At 47.6% G+C, this 25,725-nt stretch overlaps 1 protein-coding gene and 1 long non-coding RNA gene across 4 annotated transcripts in view; one reads left to right on the forward strand and one right to left on the reverse strand.

Moving 5' to 3' along the window:
- The window catches only part of LOC140428100 (BEN domain-containing protein 2-like), a 249,390-nt gene that overhangs the window by 206,544 nt on the left and 17,121 nt on the right, over positions 1-25,725 (forward strand). The gene's annotated exons all lie outside the window — the stretch shown is intronic.
- The window catches only part of LOC140428102 (uncharacterized), a 203,359-nt gene that overhangs the window by 69,333 nt on the left and 108,301 nt on the right, over positions 1-25,725 (reverse strand). For both annotated transcript variants that reach the window (XR_011948706.1, XR_011948705.1), the window contains exon 2: positions 13,387-13,520. This is a non-coding gene — a long non-coding RNA (uncharacterized lncRNA). The remainder of the gene's footprint in view (positions 1-13,386; positions 13,521-25,725) is intronic.

Genomic DNA, 25,725 nt, shown 5'->3' on the forward strand with positions numbered 1-25,725 from the left:
TGCATATACCTGAATGCATTCCCTTGGGGCAACCCATATTTCTCGGTCAGCGCTCCCAGACTCGCGAACTTCCCATCCACAAACAGATCTTTCAGTTGCGTTATTCCTGCTCTTTGCCACATTCCATATCCCCCATCCATTCCCCCCGGGGCAAACCTATGGTTGTTTCTTATCGGGGACCCCTCCAAGGCTCCAGTCTTTCCCCTATGCCGTCTCCACTGTCCCCAAATCTTCAGTGTAGCCACCACCACCGGGCTTGTGGTGTAGTTCCTCGGTGAGAACGGCAATGGGGCTGTCGCCATAGCCTGTAGGCTAGTCCCCCTACAGGACGCCCTCTCTAATCTCTTCCACGCCGCTCCCTCTCCCATCCACTTACTCACCATTGAAATATTAGCGGCCCAATAATACTCACTTAGGCTCGGTAGTGCCAGCCCCCCCCCTATCCCTGCTACGCTGTAAGAATCCCTTCCTCACTCTCGGGGTCTTCCCGGCCCACACAAAACCCATGATGCTCTTTTCAATCCTTTTAAAAAAAGCCTTCGTGATCACCACCGGGAGGCACTGAAACACAAAGAGGAATCTCGGGAGGACCACCATCTTAACCGCCTGCACCCTCCCTGCCATTGACAGGGATACCATATCCCATCTCTTGAAATCCTCCTCCATCTGTTCCACCAACCGCGTTAAATTTAACCTGTGCAATGTGCCCCAATTCTTAGCTATCTGGATCCCCAGGTAACGAAAGTCCCTTGTATAGTAGCAACTCGTCCGCATACAAAGATACCCGGTGCTCTTCTCCTCCCCTAAGTACTCCCCTCCACTTCTTGGAACCCCTCAACGCTATCGCCAGGGGCTCAATCGCCAGTGCAAACAATAATGGGGACAGAGGGCATCCCTGCCTTGTCCCTCTATGGAGCCGAAAATATGCAGATCCCCGTCCATTCGTGACCACGCTCGCCACTGGGGCCCTATACAACAGCTGCACCCATCTAACATACCCCTCTCCAAAACCAAATCTCCTCAACACCTCCCACAAATAATCCCACTCCACTCTATCAAATGCTTTCTCGGCATCCATCGCCACTACTATCTCCGTTTCTCCCTCTGGTGGGGCCATTATCATTAACCCTAACAACCTCCGTATATTCGTGTTCAGCTGTCTCCCCTTCACAAACCCAGTTTGGTCCTCGTGGACCACCCCCGGGACACATTCCTCTATTCTCATTGCCATTACCTTGGCCAGGATCTTGGCATCTACATTTAGGAGGGAAATAGGTCTATAGGACCCGCATTGTAGCGGGTCCTTTTCCTTCTTTAAGAGAAGCGATATCGTTGCTTCAGACATAGTCGGGGGCAGTTGTCCCCTTTCCTTTGCCTCATTAAAGGTCCTCGTCAGTACCGGGGCGAGCAAGTCCACATATTTTCTATAGAATTCGACTGGGAATCCATCCGGTCCCGGGGCCTTTCCCGCCTGCATGCTCCTAATTCCTTTCACCACTTCTTCTACCTCGATCTGTGCTCCCAGTCCCACCCTTTCCTGCTCTTCCACCTTGGGAAATTCCAGCTGATCCAAGAAGCCCATCATTCTCTCCCTCCCATCCGGGGGTTGAGCTTCATATAATTTTTTATAAAATGTCTTGAACACTCCATTCACCCTCTCCGCTCCCCGGTCCATCTCTCCTTCCTCATCCCTCACTCCCCCTATTTCCCTCGCTGCTCCCCTTTTCCTCAATTGGTGTGCCAGCAACCTGCTCGCCTTCTCCCCATATTCGTACTGTACACCCTGTGCCTTCCTCCATTGTGCCTCTGCAGTGCCTGTAGTCAGCAAGTCAAATTCTACATGTAGCCTTTGCCTTTCCCTGTACAGTCCCTCCTCCGGTGCTTCCGCATATTGTCTGTCCACCCTCAAAAGTTCTTGCAGCAACCGCTCCCGTTCCTTACTCTCCTGCTTCCCTTTATGTGCCCTTATTGATATCAGCTCCCCTCTAACCACCGCCTTCAACGCCTCCCAGACCACTCCCACCTGGACCTCCCCATTATCATTGAGTTCCAAGTACTTTTCAATGCACCCCCTCACCCTTAGACACACCCCCTCATCTGCCATTAGTCCCATGTCCATTCTCCAGGGTGGGCGCCCTCCTGTTTCCTCCCCTATCTCCAAGTCCACCCAGTGTGGAGCGTGATCCGAAATGGCTATAGCCGTATATTCCGTTCCCCCCACCTTCGGGATCAATGCCCTACCCAGCACAAAAAAGTCTATTCGCGAGTAGACTTTATGGACATAGGAGAAAAACGAGAACTCCTTACTCCTCGGTCTGCTAAATCTCCACGGGTCTACACTTCCCATCTGCTCCATAAAATCTTTAAGTACCTTGGCTGCTGCCGGCCTCCTTCCAGTCCTGGACTTCGACCTATCCAGCCCTGGTTCCAACACCGTATTAAAATCTCCCCCCATTATCAGCTTTCCCATCTCTAGGTCCGGAATGCGTCCTAGCATCCGCCTCATAAAATTGGCATCATCCCAGTTCGGGGCATATACGTTTACCAAAACCACCGTCTCCCCCTGTAGTTTGCCACTCACCATCACGTATCTGCCCCCGTTATCCGCCACTATAGTCTTTGCCTCGAACATTACCCGCTTCCCCACTAATATAGCCACCCCCCTGTTTTTCGCATCTAGCCCCGAATGGAACACCTGCCCCACCCATCCTTTGCGTAGCCTAACCTGGTCTATCAGTTTCAGGTGCGTTTCCTGTAACATAACCACATCTGCCTTAAGTTTCTTAAGGTGTGCGAGTACCCGTGCCCTCTTTATCGGCCCGTTCAGCCCTCTCACGTTCCACGTGATCAGCCGAGTTGAGGGGCTTCCTACCCCCCCCCCTTGTCGATTAGCCATCACCTTTTTCCAGCTCCTCACCCGGTTCCCACGCAGCTGTATCTCCCCCAGGCGGTGCCCCCCCCGCCCATCCTCTCCCATACCAGCTCCCCCCTCTCCCCAGCAGCAACCCAGTAATTCCCCCCTCCCACCCCCCCCCCCGCTAGATCCCCCGCTAGCGTAATTACTCCCCCCATGTTGCTCCCAGAAGTCAGCAAACTCTGGCTGACCTCGGCTTCCCCCCGTGACCTCGGCTCGCACCGTGCGACGCCCCCTCCTTCCTGCTTCTCTATTCCCGCCATGATTATCATAGCGCGGGAACCAAGCTTCTCCCTTGGCCCCGCCCCCAATGGCCAACGCCCCATCTCCTCCACCTCCCCCCATCACCACCTGTGGGAGAGAGAAAAGTTACCACATCGCAGGATTAGTACATAAAACCCCTCTTTACCCCCCACATTCGCCCCACCACTTTGTTCGAACGTTCTTTTTAATAACCCGCTCATTCCAGTTTTTCTTCCACAATAAAAGTCCACGCTTCATCCGCCGTCTCAAAGTAGTGGTGCCTCCCTCGATATGTGACCCACAGTCTTGCCGGTTGCAGCATTCCAAATTTTATCTTCTTTTTATGAAGCACCGCCTTGGCCCGATTAAAGCTCGCCCTCCTTCTCGCCACCTCCGCACTCCAGTCTTGATAAACGCGGATCACCGCGTTCTCCCATTTACTGCTCCGAGTTTTCTTCGCCCATCTAAGGACCATTTCTCTATCCTTAAAACGGAGGAATCTCACCACTATGGCTCTGGGAATTTCTCCTGCTCTCGGTCCTCGCGCCATCACTCGGTATGCTCCCTCCACCTCCAACGGACCCGCCGGGGCCTCCGCTCCCATTAACGAGTGCAGCATCGTGCTCACATATGCCCCGTCGTCCGCTCCCTCCACACCTTCAGGAAGACCAAGAATCCTCAGGTTGTTCCTCCTTGCGTTGTTTTCCAGTGCCTCCAACCTTTCCACACATCGTTTCTGATGTGCCTCCTGCGTCTCCGTCTTCACCACCAGGCCCTGTATATCGTCCTCATTCTCGGCTGCCTTTGCCTTCACGACCCGAAGCTCCCGCTCCTGGGTCTTTTGTTCCTCCTTTAGCCCTTCGATCGCCTGTAGTATCGGGGCCAACAGCTCTTTCTTCATTTCCTTTTTGATCTCTTCCACACAGCATTTCAAGAACTCTTGTTGTTCAGGGCCCCATGTTAAACTGCCACCTTCCGACGCCATCTTGGTTTTTGCTTGCCTTCCTTGCCGCTGTTCTAAAGGATCCACTGCAATCTGGCCACTCTCTCCTCCTTTTTCCATCCGTATCCAGGGGGGATTCCCTTCTGGTTTACCGCACAGTGTTTTTAGCCATCAAAATTGCCGTTGGGGCTCCTATCAAGAGCCCAAAAGTCCGTTTCACAGGGAGCTGCCGAAACGTGCGACTCAGCTGGTCATCGCCGTACCCGGAAGTCGGCACTCCCTATCTCTAATCTCCTCCAACCCCACAACCCTCAAAAATCAACCCTCCGTCAACTGGATGCTGACCAAGAATTAACCGGTTTTCAACCAGCCACGATCAACCGACCTCCAAGCTGCAGGGCAGTCACGTGTAGTAACCGGGGATCAGATGGGTTTCAGCAGTCCCAATGCATAGTTGCAAGCTGGTCTGGTAACTTTTATTTTTTGTTTGGGCCTCCAGTTCTGGCCTCTTGTGCATTCCCAATTATAATTGCTCCACCATTTGTGAAACATTCAGTTGCCTAGACCCCCCCCCCCCCCCCCCCCAAATCTCTGGAAGGCTCTCTCCCCCCCCCCCCCCCCCCCCCCCCCACACACACACACACTTACATTACACTTTTCCACCTCTCTACCTTGCTCTTTTAAGGCACTTCTTCAGATCATAAGACCACAAGGGTGGGACGGTAGCACAGTGGTTAGCACTGCTGCCTCAAGCGCCAGGGACACGGGTTCAATTCTAGCCTCAGATGACTGTCTGTGTGGAGTTTGCACTTTCTCCCCGTGTCTACGTGGGTTTCCTTTGGGTGCTAGGTTTCCTCCCACAGTCCAAAGCTGTGTAGGTTAGGGGGATTGGCCACGCTAAATTGCTCCTTGGTGTCCAAAACGTTAGGTGGGGTCACGGGGATAGGGTCGTGCCTGGGCCTAGGTAGGGGTGCTCTTTCCAAGGGTCAGTGCAGTGGCCTCCTCCTGCACTGTAGAGATTATATGATACTATTCTATGATTTTATAAGACAAAGGAGCGGAATTACGCCATTTGGGTCTGCTCCACCATTCAATCATGGCTGATAGGTTTTAAGATCAAATCAGAAATATATCTCTTCGACAATGGTTTTGGTCTTCTGACTTTCTAACTCCTTATTGTGGCACAATGTCACACTATGTTTTATAATGCTGCAATGAAGGGCTCCGGATCATTTCAATATGTTAAAGGCGCTATATATATAAATAAAACATTGGTAGACTGTATAATTTCCTCTTAGCACTGATTAATTCATATCTGTGCTCTTTTAACAGCCCTTAAACCATTAAAAATATTGGGGACATCTGCATTAAAATAATACTCCCAGGAATTACATGCAAATATGTTAATTACCACACTGCTAGAGGAAATTAAACTCACTTCCAATGTTGTACGCTTACAAAAAGAGTCACTTCTGGAAGCCAGAAACCAAAATCCAGATGGACATTTTTTGCCTTCTGACCCTTGAACATAAATCAGTTAGCTTGACCCTAATCAGGGTCCAAATCTCAGATCTGATCAGTATTTCTCCGCACTACACCATGAAGTGCATTTATTCATGGGAATAGGGCCAGTCTATGCTTAAAACAATGCCCGAATAGGCAGGCAATGCCATCAGAAGGACACTTATGTTTGGAGCCTTCAAACACAGCTGCCTCTTGTTTTTAAAAAAATGTCTGTGTATCGCAGAGCTAATAACCGCCTTAATCTTTATTTTCCTTGGTTAGGTTTTTCATTCTCGTTCAACAAGATCTTTAGTCTGTTTGAAGAACTTGTTTCTGTATACTGTACCTGTGCAGCAATGCCACAGTCTTCGGATACAGTTTACCCTCCCCCAGTTTCCCAGGGGTGCCTCTGATAAAGAACAACAGCCATTTCCAGCTGTTTAGACATTCAGCTTTGTTAAACTCCTGTAAGGAAAACAGTATTTTTCTAAATCTACGTGAGAAAATGAAGATTTGATGACACATCAAGGCCATTTTACAAGGGGGTAACGCAGTTAACAATGAACAAACAACTGTTCATAATGTTTTTGTCCTTATGCCAGTTCTGACCCGAGAACTAGAGTAAGAATGTCAGTGAAAAATTACATGGTTACCATTAGCTATTACCTCTGTTGCTATGCCATTCTTCACTGCTGTCAGCAAAGGCCTTGTGACAGAAACCAATCAAAATAAAAAGAGAGATAACGTGTTACACTGGTGGTGCTATCAGCAATATTTTGGACAGCTTTAAGCAAAAGCAGGCAATTGATCGGTGAACTTGCCAGTCCTTTGTCACTGGCCTAGAGCTTATTCAATCCCACTGACTAATAACGGTTCAGCCTGGCCTATCCTTTGGCTCAATTGATAGGTGCACTGCCCAATGTGAAACTGAGCAACACAACACTGAAGGTTCCCAGTTTTGAATCCTGATATGTGCAGAGTTTGCTGATCTCACCGAGAGTTGTGATAGGGACTATTGCAATTGACCTCTGCACCCTGAGCTACAGAGGGAAGCTAACCCTGATTACAATCCAATGAATCTTGCCTAGAGAGCTTGCATTTGTTGATATTACCTAAAACATATGGATTTCACTTGACTGCAATGTTCTGGTAATCAGTTCCCTGTAAAAGGTGATGAAGGGCTGCCACCTCGAGCCGTCCACTGACCCCCTCATGCTATACTTGACCTTTTCAAGGTGCAAAATTCCAACAGATCTCCAAGCCAGCCGAGTACTTAGGCAGTGCCGGGGACCTCCACCCAAGCAGAACTCGCCCCTGGGCTATTAGCGAGGTGAAGGCTGGGACACCTGCCTTCGTCCCTGTCTGCAGCACCGGCGAGTCTGATACTCCAAAAATGGCCACCAATGGGCACAGCTCCAGCTGAACGCCTGACATTGTATCAAAAAAGGAGACCCAGAAACTATCAAGCTTGGGGCAAGACCAAAATAAGTGTGTATGACTCGCCGGCTCCCTAGAGCACCGCTCACACCTATTCTCCACCCCCGAGAAGAACCCACTCATACCCTCCCTCTCCCATTCCTTAAACGGTGAATGTAAGCCAGATGGTACAAACCAATGGTTCCTGCAAATCGGAGCCAACAGTGACATGGAACCCAGTTTATAATGCTGTTTAAACGGATTCCAAATTCTCAAAGTGGCTATCACCACCGGGCTTGAAGAGAATCTAGCAGGGGAAAACGGGAGTGGTGCAGTAACCAGGGCCCTCAGACCTGACACTATGGAGGAAACCTCCTCCATCCACCCCTATATAGAGTGCGGTTCCTTCACCCACCCCCGCCCAGCAGTAACATAACACATTAGCTAGTGCTATCCCTCCGACTGTCTATCCATTTGTAAAACCATCTTATGAACCGAGGAGACTTACCAGCCCAAATAAAAGTAGATATCAATTTGTTAACTCTGCAAAAGAAAGACTGGGAGTCAGTGGAACAAAAACAAAACCTCAGGAAAATATTCATCTTCACCGTCTGTACCCTTCCCGCTAAACTCAGAGAAAGGGCATCAGCCATTCAAGTCGGCCTTCACCCAATCCACTAGACTAGAAAAGTTAAGTTTATGGCGTGAGGCTCAACAATGGACCAGCTGGATTCCCAGATACTGGAAGCTAGTCCTGGTTGGATGAAATGGCAACCTCCCCAGATCAGCTCCCCTCCCCATGGGGTTCACCGGAAAATATTCACTCTTGCCTAGATTCAGGGCAAGGAAAAGGAACAAAACTTCCTGAGCATCTCCATTATCTCCCCCATTGGAGAGTGAGTCTGCGATATATAGTAACAAATTGTCCGCATGTAAGGACACCCGATGCTACTGTGCCCCCCCAATGCTCTACCCTCCTCCATCTGTTAGACAACCTTAACGCAATGACGAGGGGCTCGATTGCTAAGGTAACCAAAAGCAGAGGCAATAGACACCCCTGCCTTGTACCCTTGTTCAGTTGGAAATAACCTGAGCTCAGGGCATTAGTAGGTACACTCGAGGTTGGGGCCCTGTACAAAGCCCTAATCCATTAAATAAATTTTGGCCCAAAACCAAACCGTCCCACAATCTCAAAAAGGTGCCCTGACTCAACCCTATTGAATGCCTTCTCAATGTCCATTGAAATAATCGCTCTGGCTCAGTCCTTAAGGAGGGCGACAACATAACATTTAACAATCTCCTAATATTGGCCGACAACTACCGGCTCTTAACAAATCCAATCGGCTCCGCCAAAATCACCCCCCCCCCCCCCCCCCCCCCCCGGTAAGCAGGGCTCCAACCTCATTGCCAACACCTTAACCAACAACCTAGCGTCGCGTTTAACAATTAAATAGGCGGTTACAACCCACATTCCATGAGATCCTTGTCCTTCAGGATCAAGGAAATCGATGCCTGTGCCAGCGTGGCCAGCAACACCACCAGGATACAGAATAATTAAACATATCTAGCACAAGTGGGACCAACTGACTAGCAAACTGTTTGTAAAATTCAATGGGGAATCCATCCGGACCCGGTGCTTTGTCCCTCTACATTAACTCATGATCTCCTCCGGCCCTATCGGCATCTGCAACTTCAGCCTTCTTGAAAGGGGGTCCAGCAGTGAGACTTCTTAAAACTGAATAGCTAGGATGCCACTAGAGTAGTTTTATATAAGTCAGTTTATTAAGGATTGTGATTAATTACAGAAAGTGTACTGAGTAATCATTATTAACCATTAAACATGACCGCTTCAGGGATTGGATCGAGTCCAACTGGGTGGGCTATTGATTTTTGGAAATTGTATAATTGATGTGTGTTTATCAATGTTTGGTAGATAGATTTTGGCATTATCCAGATCTAATCTCCGTGTACACGTAACCAAGCTTGGATTAATAAATAAGCCATTTTATCCAGATTGCTGATGTGTCTTTTGCTCTCTGTACTGAGTTGAGCCACAGGGAAGAATCCCACGTAGAAGCTGACTCAATACACAAGTCTTGAAACCGCTCCTATACTTCTCTCCTTTTCTACTTCCCGAAAGGTCAACTCATCGAAAAATTGTCTTCATTGATGAACCCTTCTCTGAGAATCTGATCCATTCAATCTCTGATAGAAGGCCTCCGACACCTCATTAACCTTCTCTGGGGCTGAAACTACCACACCTCCCGAGTCCCTAACCTGCACTAACTGAGAGGCAGCCTGCTGTCTCAGCAACAAACGACTGGCCTTCTCCCCAGCCTTATAAAATGTCCGCATCAAGCATCACAGCTAGCTTACTGCCTTACCTGTTGACAACAACTCAAAATCTATTTGCAATTTCTTTCTTTCCGCCAGTAACTCCACTGTTGGGGAGATCGAGAACAGATGTTCCACCTCAAGAATGGAGTCCACTAGCCTCTGCCTCTTCACCTTCCCAGATTTATTCCTATGCGCCTTATAAGAGATCATCTCCCCTAATAACCACTTTCAGGACTTCCCAGAGGAAGGCGAATCTGCCTCATTCCTGTTAAACTCAACGCACTCCCCAATGGCAGAGGATACACACTCACACAAACTCTCATTCGCGAGCAATGCCGTGCCTAGTCTCCATGGGGGTCGCTGAGAGCGGCCTGGCTCCAACATCAGGTCCACAAAATGCGGAGCATGATCCGAAATGACAATCACCAAGTACCCCGTGCCCCTCACACCTGGAAGAAGAGAACTACCCACCACAAAGAAATCAATCTGGGAGTAAACCTAATTGATGTGTGAAAAATAAATAAACCTCCTTATCCCTTGGCAAACCTAAATCTCCAAGGGTCTGCCCCGCCATCTGTTCCATGAACACCAATAACTTTTTTGCCACTCCTGATGGATTCAGAGGCTTGGAGCTCGACCTATCCAACCTATTCCAAAGCACAATTGAAGTCTCCCCCCCCCCCCCCCCCCCCCCCCTCCATAATTAGCTGATGTGAGTCAAGATCTGGGATAAAAGACAGCACCTTATTAATGATGCCGTGTCATCCCCGTTCAGCGCATACACCATTACCAAAGCCATCGGCGTACCTGGTGATGATTACATACCTCCCACCTGGATCTACTAATATATTACCCGCAGAAAAAGCCACCCTTTTTTAATCAACGCTGTGGCCCCCTGCACCCTACAATCAAAACCCGAGTGATATACCTGCCCCACCCATCCATTCTGCAACCTTTTTGATTGTTGATTCTCAAATGGGTCTTCTGTAGAAAAATCAACACCTGCCTTCAAACTTCTCAAGTGAGCAAACACCCAGATCTTTTTACTGGGCCATTTAACTCACTCACATTTCAAGCCATGAACCGGACAGGCGGCCTCTGATCAGCACATTCTCTCACCCCCCCCTCCCCCCCCCCCCCCCCCCTCTCCATCCCAAGATTAGTCATATCCAGATTGTGAGGCAATCCAACAGTGCCCCAACCTGCACCAGCTCCGTGTCCATCCAAGATGGCCGCCATTTCCCCCATCAAACCGGTCTTAAAACAAAGGAACTGCACTGTCAGAAGATTGCCCCCTTCCAGCCTCATTTCACCCTGAAAACCAAACACCCAACAAAAGAAGAAAGTCCCTCCCACTCGTCCCCAAACCCAAGCAGAACAGAAACAAAAAGCCGAAGCTCATTCCTTAAAAAAAAATCTACCCCAATGATAACAAGCTGCAGACACCTCCCCTTCTCCACGCCTGTTAACTAGGTATACTGCTAGCAGGGTGACTCCGTACAGGGTACAAATCAATGTCAACGAAACAGTATATTAACAATCAGCCCTTCGGCCCAGACCAAACTTTAATACAGAACAATAATATAGAACATGCGCCTAGTGTACACCCCGCTATGGCGGTAGAATAGCGTGAGGACCCCTAAAAGGTGTTTGCGGCAGGCACCAAACAGAGTGCGATACTCCCAGCCCACTGCAGCTGGGCATGAACCAGATTAGCATATTTAAATAAGCATTCTCCTGGCATTCTCTCCGGATTCTCCCAGCTCCCGGATTCCTTCCCCCCCCCCCCCCCCCCGCCAACCAGTGCAGTGTGAGCTGGCAGGAAACACTTCTGCCGCGGGATTCTCCGCTCCCTCAGTCGGCCAATGGGGTTTCCCATTGTGGCCACCCCACATCATCGGGAAACCCGCAGGCGTGGGTGTGCTGCCGGCGAAGCAGAGGATCCTGCCGATGGAGAATCCCGCAGCAGATCTCCAGGACTGGAGACCAGACGTAATGACCACGCCACTGGGCCTGGAGATCATTGCAGCCCCCCCCCCCCCCCCCGAGTAGTCGGGGACATGGCAGTGGACTGTCCCAGTCACCCTGGTAGTGCTAACCTGACACGCTGGTCGGGGGTTGGGGGGGGCCGCACTGGTACCAGCGATTGGGGTTGGAAAGGCCCTGATGCTGACTAGAAGGGGTGGGAGGGGGTCTTTGCCTGTAAGGAGGGAGCATAGCCTGAAGGGAGACCCTTTGGGAGGACCCTGATGCCAGAAATCCTTGGAGGGTAGGGGAGCGAGGGGGTTGATGCCGGAGAGGTTGGTGGGGAGGCACTGAAACCCAGATGTCTGCGATGTTGCTGGCGGATGGCTGCACTGTCGCTTTGAGATTGAGGCACCCTTGTGAAGCCAGGCTTGCCGGCGCCTTCGGACTCTATGCGTCACATTTTCAATGCGTCACATTTTCAATGCGTCACATTTTCAATGCGTTACAACTGGCTCCAAACAAATGACTGTGGGGGAAGATCTTGACGGAACAGCCAGTACGATTCATACCGGTTTTCTCACCCGAAATTGCACTGAATTATTTTTTGGGAGAATTCCGCCTCTAGTTTAATACAGGGAAAATATGGAGGATGGCTGGTTTGTGTGGAATGCTCCACAAATGATGAAGAGAGATTTGGAGAGCAAGGAAACTAAGTAGAAGCAAATCATTTCTTATCACTGTTCCACTTATACAACATGATTGATATGAGGTGATCCACTATTATAAATTTATCCTGCAGCTTAAGATCAGTTTTCCATAAAAGCACATGGCAACAGGAGTAGAATCACAGCAGAGACATTTTCAGTGAACTCTCTATCCGATATAAAGCACAAAGAACAGAAAATTACAACTAGAGAGCTATAATTAATAAACTGCTAATGGATTGGCTTTTTTTTGGGCACTATAATTATTTCTGAGGGTTTTATTGCCTTTTCACAGGTCAGTAATGCAGTCCAAAATGATGAAGCAATCCTGTCAGCAGTAAAATCAAGCAGTCAGTAGCACAAATGTATCTTTTTAATGTGAACATACACTTCTATAACTAGAATATGAAACAAATATGTTATAAACCCCTGGATTTATTTTTTTTAATTGATGGAGCACCAGCACCCTTTAATCATTTTTTCTCTGTCAGTAAATCGGAGTCATATGATTCCTGATAGGTAGAATTTTAGGGGAGGTGGGGAAGGGAGTAACCTTTTGTTCATGTAAATTATTATTTTTCTGGCTAATGCTTCTCATTTCTCATTTTCATTGGTCACCATTAATGGTAGCCACTCTCTGTAACTCCAAATGTTATTTTCCCTGCTGAAGTGCATCACATTTATGGATTCACTTCTTTTTATATTAGTGTTACTTAGGAATTAGTGCTAGAAGCCAATCTTCAGACAGGACGATTGCTTCCATTACATAGGTATGTGTGATCAAGCTAGGAATTCCCCCGAAGTTCAGTACTGATTTTCCAGACATTTTTTGCCTACTAAGTAAGCATTTGTTGGGTGAAAGTATCATTTTTTTTTTTTAATTTACAGGATGTGGCGTCATGGGCCAGGCCAGCATTTATTGCCCATCCCTAGTTGCCCTTCAGAAGGTAGTGATGAGCTGCCTTTTTGAACCGCGGCAGTCGCTGAGGTGTAGGTACACCCACAGCACAGTGCCAGGGATAATATGTGCGTACAACACGATGCCAACAGAAAACAGAAGGTTGTATTCAAAAGAGGCATTATGACAATTGAATGGACAGGCAAAATTCCGGCTACCCAAGCAAAGTACACCACTGATCAAGATGCAAATATTGCAGCCCCTCATCAGTGTGGTTGACTGGTAACTTCTTTCTGAAGTGGTTGAGCAAGCCAATTAGTTGTACCAATTAAAAAAAGGGCAGTTAGGAATGGGCAATATATGAGGTCCACATCTTGTAAATGAGTCCGAGTCATGGCACAGAATGAGGCTATTCAACACGAGTCCACGCCGGCTCTCTGTAGACCAATTCAGTCAGTACCTTCTCTCCGCTCTATCCCCATTAGCTCCGCAATTTTATTTCCCGCAAATGTCCTTCCAATTTCCTGTTGAAACCAACGATCGTCTCTACTTCCTCCATCCGGTAGGCAGTGAGTTCCAGGTCATTACCACTCACTGCATAACAAATGAACAAAGAAAGTAAGAATATTTATTGTTTATATAACCAAATAAGAGAATAATTGCATTTATATAACATGTTTTGTGATCTCAGGACATCCCAACGTGTGTTATAGCCATTGACATGTAGTCACTGTTGTGATGTAAGAAACGTGGCAACCAATTTGCACATAGCGAGCTCCTCCAAGCAGCAGTTGATAGTGGCGAGATAATGGGCGGGGTTTTTCTGGAAATGATCAAAGGCCAATGGCAGGTGGGAAAAGCGACGTTGAAGCCACCGACAGCGATGGTGGTTTTCTCCGCCATGCAACGCAGCATTCTAAAGAAAAGACGTCAAGGATCGGGTCCCCCGCTCCGCATGCAACTTAGAAACACAAGGATCTTGGTGCAGCTACCGAACCAGTAAACCCGGGAACCCCCCTTGGCAGCAATCCCCCCCCCCCCCAACGCACAAGGCAACCTCCTGGCAGTGCCAGGGTGGTATTAAGGCAGTGCTTTGACAGTACCAGGCAGTGTTTGGGTAGTCCCAGGGCCATACCCGGGCAAGCCCCCTCCCGCCCCCAAGAGGTACACTCACCTGAGCTCCTCAGGAGGACTGCTCGGAGGGTTTGTTTGATTGGGGGGGGGGATGATTCTGGTGTTTGAGCCTGATAATGATTTGTTAATTTATTATAATGATGTTCCCAAATTTGAACGTCAGGAAACAAACCCTTCACCGGTCTAGGGTTGCACACTATCATATCTTGTGTTTCTGGCAACATAAAACATGACTTTGAACATCCTGTAATATTTTTCACTCCCGTCACCAAATCCACCCGACGAACAGAAGCGGAAAATCCCAGCCAGTGTGTTTTTGTAATGTTGAGTGGAGGATAAATATTGACCAGGACACCAGGGATAACTCTTTAAAATAGTGCCATGAGATGTTTTATGCTCACCTTAGAGAGCTGAAGAGCTTCGATTTAATGTCTCCCTGAAACGCAGCACTTCCAACGAGGCAGAACCCCCTCAGTACAGCTTAGATTTCTGGGCTGAAGTGTCTGATGTGGGACTTCAGCCCACAACCTTCTGACTCAGAAGCTAGAGTCATGGCCAAGTGATCCATGGCTGACACCCTAAATGAATGACCTGGCCCATCAAGCAATGTGCAAGAGTACAAAATTAAGTTAATCAGAAGAACCTTTCTAATTGTTGTGTATTCATGTTTGTTCCCAGTTGGAACCAGATCACTTTAAAAGTTCGATCACGCGATATATTGATGGCGTCATTTGCCCTAACAGCCTATAGAGTAAACACCTTTCTAATAAAACTCTTATTTGTTTGTCCCTTCATGACCTGCAAGTCTATCCTTTAAAAAATATACCACACTATTGATGGCAGGTATATTAGAGCGACTGGCACGGTAGTTAGCACTGTTACTTCACAGCGCCAGGGTCCCGGGTTCGATTCCCGCTTGGGTCACTGTCTGTGCGGAGTCTGCACGTTCTCCCCATGTCTGCGTAGGTTTCCTCCCACAAGTCCCAAACGATGTGCTGTTAGGTGAATTGGACATTCTGAATTCTCCATCTGTGTACCTGAACAGGCGGCAGAGTGTGGCAAGTAGGGGCTTTTCACAGCAACTTCGTTACAGTGTTAATGTAAGCCTACTTGTGACACTAATAAAGATTATTATTATTATTATTAACAAAATTGCAGTATTTTGTTCATGGCACATATTACAAGGCTGCATTTTGGACTACAAATATTTGTACTACATGGTTATATGGGAAGACCCAGTAATATTAAAATATACTTTTCCAGTGCACAGTCTACTCACAATTAATATAAATGTATTTTACTGCTAAAACAGACAATATTTTGTGATTTTGGAAATTTATGTTGGAATATACTTTTATACTACACCTGTGTATTGTTCAAAATAAAAACTTATTTTTTATTTTTTGTTAAATAAAACTAAAGAACATCTAAATCAACAATCAAACTGGACTTGACTGACAAATGTAGAATTCCAGGAACATCTGATTATATTCTGGTTATATGGGGGTGGTTTAGCACACTGGGCTAAATCGCTCGCTTTTAAAGCAGACCAAGGCAGGCCAGCAGCACGGTTCAATTCCCGTACCAGCCTCCCCGAACAGGCGCCGGAATGTGGCAACTAGGGGAATTTCACAGTAACTTCATTTGAAGCCTACTTGTGACAGACAATAAGCGATTTTCATTTCATTTTTCACTTCATATTTGGTAGACTGCTCATATCTGCTTTATAACCACAAGGAATGGGACAAGTCCAGGCAAGTAATCGGTAACCGAGATATTCTGCCTGCTGCCAGTACACCTGCCGATGTACCTCCACCACATAGATGGCACTGTTAGTGACATTCAAAAACCCCTTTTGATCCATTCCTGGCCATCACAGGGGACAACTCGATTGTAAGCCAATTTGTAGCAAACATGCTTTGAGCAGATGACTCATGAATTGCTCTGGGGAAAACACTTAATCACTTTTCCCACTGGAAAGCAATCAAAGGATGGCAGGACCTTGCAGTTTTATTATATTGCTGGATTCCTAAAGTATAGGGGGTCACTGTTGGCACCAGGTCGGCACTTGGAACAATGCCGTGGTTTATACCAACACTTTGCTTCCACTTTGTTAGTGTACAAATGGACGGTAACCAGGAACACTAGATCATCCCAAACAACAAACAGAGCAGGATAAATGTTCCGGTCCCGCCACCGTGGGAATCGGCGTAGGTGGGTTGGGCAATTTGATGGACCTTTGAAAGGTCCATTGACCTTGGGTGGAAATTTCCAGATTCTGGATGGGCGCAACTGAAAAATCCCACCCAATATTTCTATTTTAAAACATCACCTCTGTCGAGCTGGGCAGCACGGTGGCGCAGTGTGTTAGCCCTGCAGCCTCACGGCGCCGAGGTCCCAGGTTCGATCCCGACTCTGGGTCACTGTCCGTGTGGAGTTTGCACATTCTCCCGTGTTTGCGTGGGTTTCGCCCCCACAACCCAAAAAAACAGATGTGCAGGTTAGGTGGATTGCCCCTTAATTGGAGAAATGAATTGGGTACTCTAAATTTATATATATTTTTTTAATTCTCTGTCGAGCTTTTTCTAAGGAATAGCTTAGCTTTTCAAAGCCAAAGATACACTTTTTACTTATAACTAATGATATCCTTGCATGAGCTACAGACAGAAGCAGAATGCAGTAATAATGATGCCAATAACTGTCATCCTGATGAAGCTACTGTATAGGTTTTCAATCAGTGCGCCACAAACCTATATAACTCAGCGAACCTATTGTTCTGCCACCGTCTTCCCCAAGATAATTGTGATCCATATTATTCTATATATCTTTTCAATAGAAAGAGACCTAACTGTGATGGAGGTGAAAACTCGCCTGCAGTCAGGACCTAAGCATGACATACATCGGGACATGAAATTTTATGTCACAAAATAGCTTTGCAACCAGAAAGATTACTGCAAAACACATTCAGCTAAGTTTAGACTGTTAGGTGGCCTAAATCAGGGTCCCCTGCAGTTCCCCAATTACCAAAATTGCTGCCTTATTCTGCAGGATAAAGGATTAAAGCCTAGTAAAGTAGCTGTGACTTTGACCTGTGAAATTATGTGTTCTACAGCCATACCCCTACAGCATAGCACTCAGTCAACATGATCACTGGCCTCCAAAGCGAAAGGTTTGAGAGAAAGGTTGATGTCCATGAAATACTCTTCCATAAGACCACTCCATTCAAACCCTCAGTGTACCTTTGGCTGATAAGCATAAATCCGAGCCCAAGGTCTTTGCAGTGGCAACCTCAGAATTGAGACGAGAGATTCCAATTGTACTTCAAATTTCTGCCAATGGACCTTCATCGCAGGAGGTCCGAGAGGTGGTCATTTACTGCGTGGTAAAGTGCAATGAGGCTTTTCCTGCATAATTGCACAACTATAGCTAGTATATTGTGCATAGTACATACTGCACTATGGCTCAACTCCGAGCCTGTCGCAGATTCCAAAAGGTGATTATTCACGAAGAGTAATTTTTTGTAATCAATCCTTGTGAGGTCCAAATCCCTAGATTTGGATAAGTGGAAGAAAGCAACCTAGACCTCGCTCCAGTGGGTTCCTGTTGCTCCACTGTTACCGTCATTTGCTTCTCCCCACTCATTCACTGTGATTCATATTGCCCTGAGTGCTTGTGGCTATACTGGTCCTGTGGCAGCTGCTATGATGCACGGTTACCATAAGAAATAGGAACAGGAGTAGGCCATTTGTCCCATTGAGCTTGTTCCTCCATTCAATAAGATCATGGTTGAGCTGATTGTGGCCTTAACTCTGCTTTCCTGTTGCCCCCCACAACCCTTAAATCTCTTGTCAATGAGAAATCTCTTTAATTCAGAATATATTCAATGACCCAGCCTCCACTGCTCTCTGTGGAAGAGAATTGCAAAGACCAATGATCCTGAGAGATGAAATTGGAGCCGCGATTGATTGCCCCCCACCCCCAGCTTCCTATGACGGCCCACCCCTGCGGAAGGTGTCCCCTCCAGCCGAGGTTCCCCCACACCCTCAAGCAAGCCCAGCGCCCCCGAGCTCTTTTCCTGTGAGCAACGATGGCTACTTACTTCCTCGGCTCCCCGCAGAAGCCCTTCCGCCAGGTTCACGTTTTTCAAAAGGAGTACTAATCGACTCCAGCTAACATGACCACTTTATGTAGAATTCGTCCCATCGAGTCTACACCAGCCCTTGAAAGAACACCCTACTTAAGCCGAGTAACCCCACCTAACCTTTGGACACTAAGGGGCAATTTAGCATGGCCAATCCACATCTTTTGACTGTGGGAGGAAACCAGAGCACCCGGAGGAAACCCACGCAGAAACCGGGAGAAAGTACAAACTCCACACAGACAGTCACCCGAGGCTGCAGTGCTAACCACTGTGCCACCGTGCCACCCACTTGCTGGCGTGGCCAATGAATCACGGGAGGCTGTTGGATATGGGGTTGCTCCTGTTAATTGTGTGGAAATAAGGCTTAAGTGGTGATAAGTGGTTTCTTGCCATGCTACAGCGGGGTCCCGATTTTGCCTGTGGGAGGGGGCCGGTTGCATTGCAAACTGTTTGGCGCCTGGCGTGGTTCTCGTTTTCGTCCTCTCCCGCTATTCACTGGCTCGTTTCGCTCGAGCGAGAGCACAACAAGGTCAGAGAATCTCGCCCAATGTGTTGTTCCTCCACTGGGATATAATGGAATGGAAATCCATTTCTAAATCACGCAAAACAGACAGCATATGGAGAATCGAGATATAACACGGAGAACAGAAATAGGCTTGTTCTAATATTGATCATGGGAAATCAGATCATTTTATAGAGCCAGGAAATGTACAGAATCACAAAATATGGTTAATTCAGACACTTTTATGATGGAAACCGATTGCATCTCCTGTCTGCCTCCATAACTACTGCTGATTTTTCAGCAATGCATTTTGAAAAACATGGTAACTCGCAAACAGAGACTTTGGATTTTATTTATCCTGTAATTAAAATTCAGAAAGATTAATTTGTGTGTTTCTGTGTATGTCATTAACATTAACCAGAATGTACATTTTGTGAATTCAAATAATGCTGACAGTCATCCGGCATCTCACTCCAAGTGACCATAAGGAGAGTTAATGAGAACAGAAGTTGAGGGGGGAGGGGGGTTCCTCTCGAGCCTGTCAAAAACCTTTACTCTTGGCCATGCATATACACAGTACAATGCGGCATCCTATCTTCCAGGATTTTTCATTCAAAAAGGGCTTTCTCAACCCTTACATCAACTCAGTGGGTGTTCTGGCTTGTGCATGCATTTGGAGGAAGTGAAAAAGGGTCCGCTCCAGTGATAGTCATCTCTGTCTTTGTCCAAATGCTTCATATATCCTCATTACAAATACCATTTATATAAATTTCTCCCGCTCGACAAAGTTTCCAAACTGTGCACTGGGTTGTTTATAAGCACTATATACATAGGAAGATAGAGAGGCCTCGCAGGGAGCGACGGGATGGAGGGAAGTGTTATCACTGAGCTGCTCTTGTACATTTTCCAACACTTGCGTCAGAGTTGGTTTGGTGGAGATCTCAGAATGATCAACCACTTGAGGACTGTGGTCGTAGAGGTGAAAATGAAAGCGATGTAAACATGCAGAAGTAATAGAGAGTAACATATTCCTTTAAACACATCCAAACTAGGTCTGTCCTGATTAACCAAATATAACGGAGAAAGTACAGTTGTTACAAAGTGAAACAGTAAGCTTATATTTACAAATGAAGTCTGCAGCTATGGGGATGGTGAACATCTTCGTTGCTGTTTGCATCCTGTTCTGTACTAAGACAGTTCAAATGATTTTGAGAACAATGCAAACATGATCGTTTTTTAGAATTAATTTTATTAACATGTCTATGCATTAATTGTGTTATTTTGCAGATACGTCTTTCAGAAAATTACAAGTATGAGATTAAGTTAAACTTTAGCTGACTGTTCAGCTCACTGTGAACTTCCAGTGTTGATTACCAGCATCATTTTAAAATCAGGAGCAACTTGCTCAAACCAATCCTTGGGCCAGACTTTCTACCTCTGATGATGAGCACCATTGTTTTATAATGACCAAATAACAGAAATTCCCCATTTGCTGCATGTGATTCCGGGATTTCATTCCACTGGTTTTGCCATGACACCTTCAATCTTTGGTGATTCCTTGAACAGCCAGTTAAAAGGTCTCGAACAAAGACTTCTAATGAGACTGGTGCTATGTTCTGAAGTTGCTGCTGTATCTCAGTAATGGAAAATGGTTTGCACTCTCAGAGCGTAAATCATATAGAAAAAACAGCCAAGGTATTCCACAGGGGCATTGAGAAAACAGACAGACAGCAAGTAGGAGGAGTGGTTAAAGCTGACGACAGAGGTGTATATTTATTAGGATTTTACATTTTAGAAAAAGACGCAACAAAGTTACAAAATAATATATCATGAAAAGAATCAGAAAAACATCTTAATATACATGAACGACATCATGACTGGCTCAGTATGAACACTAGATAAGACTGGATGCTCTTACGACCCCACCAAGGACCATGGGGAAAAAGTAGATAGTCACAAAGACATGCTAAAACTGTGCCACCCTCCCACGCTGCACATGGCTACAACCATTATAAAAAATTGGGAGCAAGATCGGGCACATGCCAACATACAATTCCCTTGGCCCCAGCTGCGCCACAGGCAGCAACGACACATCACAGCCATCCCCTTCTGACATCAGACCCAATTGCACCCATGCAGAAGCCAAGAGCTGATTCAACATGCCCAACTCGACAAAAAAAACCCAAAGGAAAATACATGAAAACCCCAATTCAATCGGGAAATTACATACGTACCCACAGCGTGACCTAACCCCAATCCAGGTCCAGAGAGAATCATCAGCATTCATATAATTGTAAAGAGAGGACTGGCAGCAATAAACCCAACTTATTCTCTAACCCAAGGGGCGCGATTCTCCACTCCCGCGCCGGTTGGGAGAATCGCCTGGGCCGCCAAAATTTCCGGGGACGCCGGTCCGACGCCCTCCCGCGATTCTCCCAAGCGGTGGGAACGGCCCGGTCGAGTTTCGCAGGCCGGAGAATCGCCGGAGACACCCAAAATGGCGATTCTCCGGCACCCCTCGACGGTGTTCACGGCGGCGCGGCCACTTCGGCGTGGGAGTGGAGAATCCCGCCCAGGGTCTCCCATAGATGAAGAAGGAGAAGACTAGAACTACCAAAACTACCCACCGGATAGCAAGTGCTCAGGATCCAGTCCAGGCTCCGACTCACCGCTGTGCACATGAAGTATCCATCAATAAAAAGGAAATGAGCCGACTCCCACCTCCCCGGTACCATCAGGAAATCCACCACACCAACTGGGCCCACCCAGGAAAAAGCCAGTACCATCCCCATCCGAAAGAGAAAAGACCTCCCAGGGAAGAACGCCCAACCAACACAAGGCGACCACTGCCACTGAAGGAATACCCAGAGCAGACTCATTCCCTAGCAGCCAGGACACCATTACCAATCCAACTTGCCGTACGCCAGCACTAAACTCATATTCAAGTAGCTCAAGGAAGAAAGAAAAGGAGAAAAAGAAGGAAGGAAGAACAAGAACCGTCAGAAATAAACCTCCGAATATCGAGGGATCAGGATCCAACCCAAACATCAAACGTTTCAGGCAACCACCCGACACACATCAATGAGGAGAAGAGCCAGACACTCAGTCAATAGAAGAAACAGGATATCTACCAAATACTGCACTCAGCCCCAGCCCGGGTGATCACAGGCATCCTCTCCAGACACCTGCCGCAGGCACTCCCAGAAAAGAACAACCCTGATCCTCATGGACAACAGGATGCCAGCCATGGCACCGGGCCTGGTCTAGCCCGGCACAATCCAAAACACAGGAACCTATATCCTCCAAGACTTTGTACATAACGCCAAAACCTACACCCTGCCGATCCTGCACATCCCAGCCAGAGTAATGCATCATTCCCATTTATAAAGGATAATTGTTCCAGCTGCAGCCAAGGAGGACCCCAGCCCGGGAGATGAAAAGCCATCAAGACACCCATCAACTGGGTATCCTGGGAGGAAGGACTGGCTCCTTCATACCCGACACTCAGAGACCCCCACCCGCTCCATCTGGCCAGACCAAGATTAGAACCAGCCCACTGCTCACCCAGATGAAGGAAGAAAAAATAAACCCTCAAGGAGGGGACACCCAAACCAACTCACGGCAACCACCAATATACAAAGGATACACAGGGCCGCCCTCCTCCTCAATAATCAGTCACAAATAGAGAACCCACCAGCCTGCCCCAACAGTAAACATGATGTTCTAATAGTCCCAGAGATGCTAAAGAGAGAGACCCAAACAAAGAGAAAATACAAACTAAACCTAAAGGAAGAGTCAGAAGGAATCTAGTCATCCCCAGGATAACAAGGAGTCTGCCTGGGCCATCGAAGGGTAAAAATACGGATTTCAAAATTCAATTCTAAAGCAAAACCCTCTCGGTCGCACAAAAAGGCGAAGGATAAAGCAGGATCAACGAGCGCGCCTCAGGATTTCTGACAGATTTCAACAATCGAAGCACAAGACACCATTACTTCTATCATCAGCAGGTCTGACAGCATCTGTCGAGAGAGAACAGAGCTAACGTTTCGAGTCCGGATGACTCCATTCTCTCCCCACAGATACTGTCAGACCTACTGAAATTGTCCAGCATTTTCTGTTTTTGTTTCAGATTCCAGCATCTGCAGTAATTTGCTTTTATGTTTCTTCCATCCTGCCATCTCACCAACAACCAGGGGGTCCGCAGCCTAGGGGGTATGACTCGACAGATCGGTCACCCCACTTCTCGTGACAAGCATCAAGACTGGGACAATACAGAAGCAGTGATCGGTGGGCCAGACTAACCCCTGGCCTCGAAAACAAGATATGTTGTGCTCCATCAAGTTTCATGCACCCAGCCTCCAGATCAAAATTACCGAAACATGGCAGCCAATTTTCAAACTCACTCGGGAACTCGCCTTTCACCAGGGACCAGGCCCAGGGGTACACCCTGCCCGGTCCGCCTCCCAAACATGTCAGGATGGACGACAAGTCATGTAGCAAGATCTCGACAACATGGAGGCCAGCCCTCACCAGAGAAAGTGCTCTCAAGTATGAGTACCTCTGCGTGCACCTCCATCACGTCCATAAAAGCACTCCACAACTCTTTGAACAGAGCCGAGATTTTCAGGCAAAGCATCTCCGTTGGCGGCCATCATCTGATGCACACAGCACCGTCAAGGCAAAAGCCCGCTCAACAGTAACTGAGCCACTGCAAGCAGGATCACCCCAGCCTACCCGACCAAACACTTCCTGGGACATAGCACAAGCCATGTAACTCAAGAAAAGACAATTATGAAATGTGTACCAGGCTGCAAAGATGGATTAAAGATGAGCAGAGTGGAGCTCGTGAAATCGCAGCTGCTCCTGCGCTCACATTATGTGACCTTCCAGAGATGAATTTTAAGGAGGATCTGAAGGGAGATGATGGACGCGATGAGGCAGAAGAACAGGGGGCAGGATGTTTCAGATAGCAGAGCTTTGAACCCTGCAACCTGAAAAATCATCATGGAATGCATCCCCACCGATCACAGCGGCACCACAATCATTTAGCACTCAGAGGAGGATTACTTGGCTGGAGTCAGGACGGCTGCCCCTCACTCAGGTAAAAGTCCCACCTCCGAGCACTGGCCAAACTGAGTGACCGGCAGCTCAGTAGTCCCAGCAGCATCAGTGGCAGCATTGACGAGGACTGGCACTACAAGCAGTTCCCAGATTCTGAGTCCCAAAGTCCAGGACCATCAAGTGTGGGGCCTCACAGTGGGAGGTGAGGCCTGAGGACCGTGAGAGCTTGATAGAACGATCAGAGGGAAGCGTCTGGGGGAGGGAGCGTCCGATGTAGAAGGAAGATGCTTATCTCAAGCAAGGTAATCTGCCGCTGCCGGATTCCCCCCCCCCCTCGAAGGAGGATGCTTATCTCAAGCAAGGTAATCTGCCGGACCCCCCCCCCCCCCCCCCCCCCCCCCCCCCCCGCCCCAACACAAACACGCATGCCCCTGGACACCTCCCATCAGCCTCAAAATTGAGGCCAATAATTGGCCATGTAAGGGCCTCAATGTGGGTTAGAGTTGTCACATGGACAGGCGGCCATAGGCCTCATGTGCCCAACATAAATCTCAGATAGTTTAGGAGTGGGCAAGAGGCCGACAGAAAGGCATCTGGGGAGTTTTACGTTTCCATCCCCCAACCTGCAAATCTGCCAGCTGGGACTGTAAGGATCTGCCCAGTGAGTTTGAAAATGGGAATGTGTGGTTACTGGACTGGGAGGAGATTACAGATAGGGAAGGGTTAAAACAAGGCAGGATATATAGCCATTAAATCCAGCCTCCCTCAGAACAACTGAATTCTTCCTTAACGTTGAATTGCCTTATTCTATCAGTGAATAGTTTTGTCAATTTATTATAAATCCTCTCTTGTAAGGAAGTTCTTAGACTGCCTCTACAGTTAGGAACACTTGTACCTTCTGCAGAATTTTATGCAGCGATGCTATCAGTTGTTAGTTCTGTCTCTATCAGTGCGTTCTAGTTCAGCTTGTGCTGCGCCAGCCACGTGATAAAAAAGATTGCATTGTCAGCAAGTTTCATTTGAGTTTCTGTCAAAATCAGAAACTTGTTCTTTAAAAATTCTGCCAGTTCCACACCTATGAGTTGCATAATTTTTTTCTGCCACAATGCAACTAAAGGTAAAAAGTGCACCGACTTCAAAGGCTTGAGCAACTCATAAAATCCTGGATGAGCAATGGAAGTAGCCAATAGATCCAAGGCCAAAAATCACTTGAAGTTAGTAAACCTGTCTTCTTCCCATAAAGAGAAAGTTGCTGGACATGTATCAGAGGATATGCAGTCATGTGTGACATCTTTATGCTTTCCACATTTCTCAGCATAGGCCTGCATTCATTTCACTATTTGAAGACTGAGCCAGGTAAATACACTAAACAATAAGTGCTTTGGAGCAAATCCATGATATGATCCCAATTGAGTTCATGCAAGGGGTCAATAGCGGGGTGGGAGCTCAGGCAATTAGTTCTGATGCCAGCTTCTGACTGTACATCTGAGCATTGGGAGAAGGAATCTCAGGATTAATAGTTTCTGACCGCGATACAAGTGTTTCTTGGTAGCTAGCTGATCCTTTCACTTGATGTTATTTAGATTAATTTCCTTATGTTGAAATAAGCTTTGGGCGGGATTCACCCTGCCGCCGAAATCGATAACGGTGATCGGGTGGAGAATGGTTCCCGAAGGCAATATCAGGGCAGGTGGCGGTTTGAGATTCTCCGTCCCCTCCAAATCAGCATCATTGGGACATGCGCCGTGTGCAGCCACAACCCCGTCGGAGTGCCATCAGCCGGGCCACCCGCGATGCTCCGCGTCCGATGGGCCGAGTTCCTGGCGGCTGTGGGCCACAAGTGTCCAGCGCTGCCACACTTGGCCAAGATCCGTGTCACTGGCCAGAGGCTTCTGCTAGGGCTGGGGGAAGTGCTGGGGGGTGGTCAGGAGGTGGGCGGGTAGGCAGTTCAGCACAGCCGG

This window comes from Scyliorhinus torazame, chromosome 8 (assembly GCF_047496885.1).
Source record: "Scyliorhinus torazame isolate Kashiwa2021f chromosome 8, sScyTor2.1, whole genome shotgun sequence".
In the NCBI taxonomy this organism is placed as follows: Eukaryota; Metazoa; Chordata; class Chondrichthyes; order Carcharhiniformes; family Scyliorhinidae; genus Scyliorhinus; species Scyliorhinus torazame.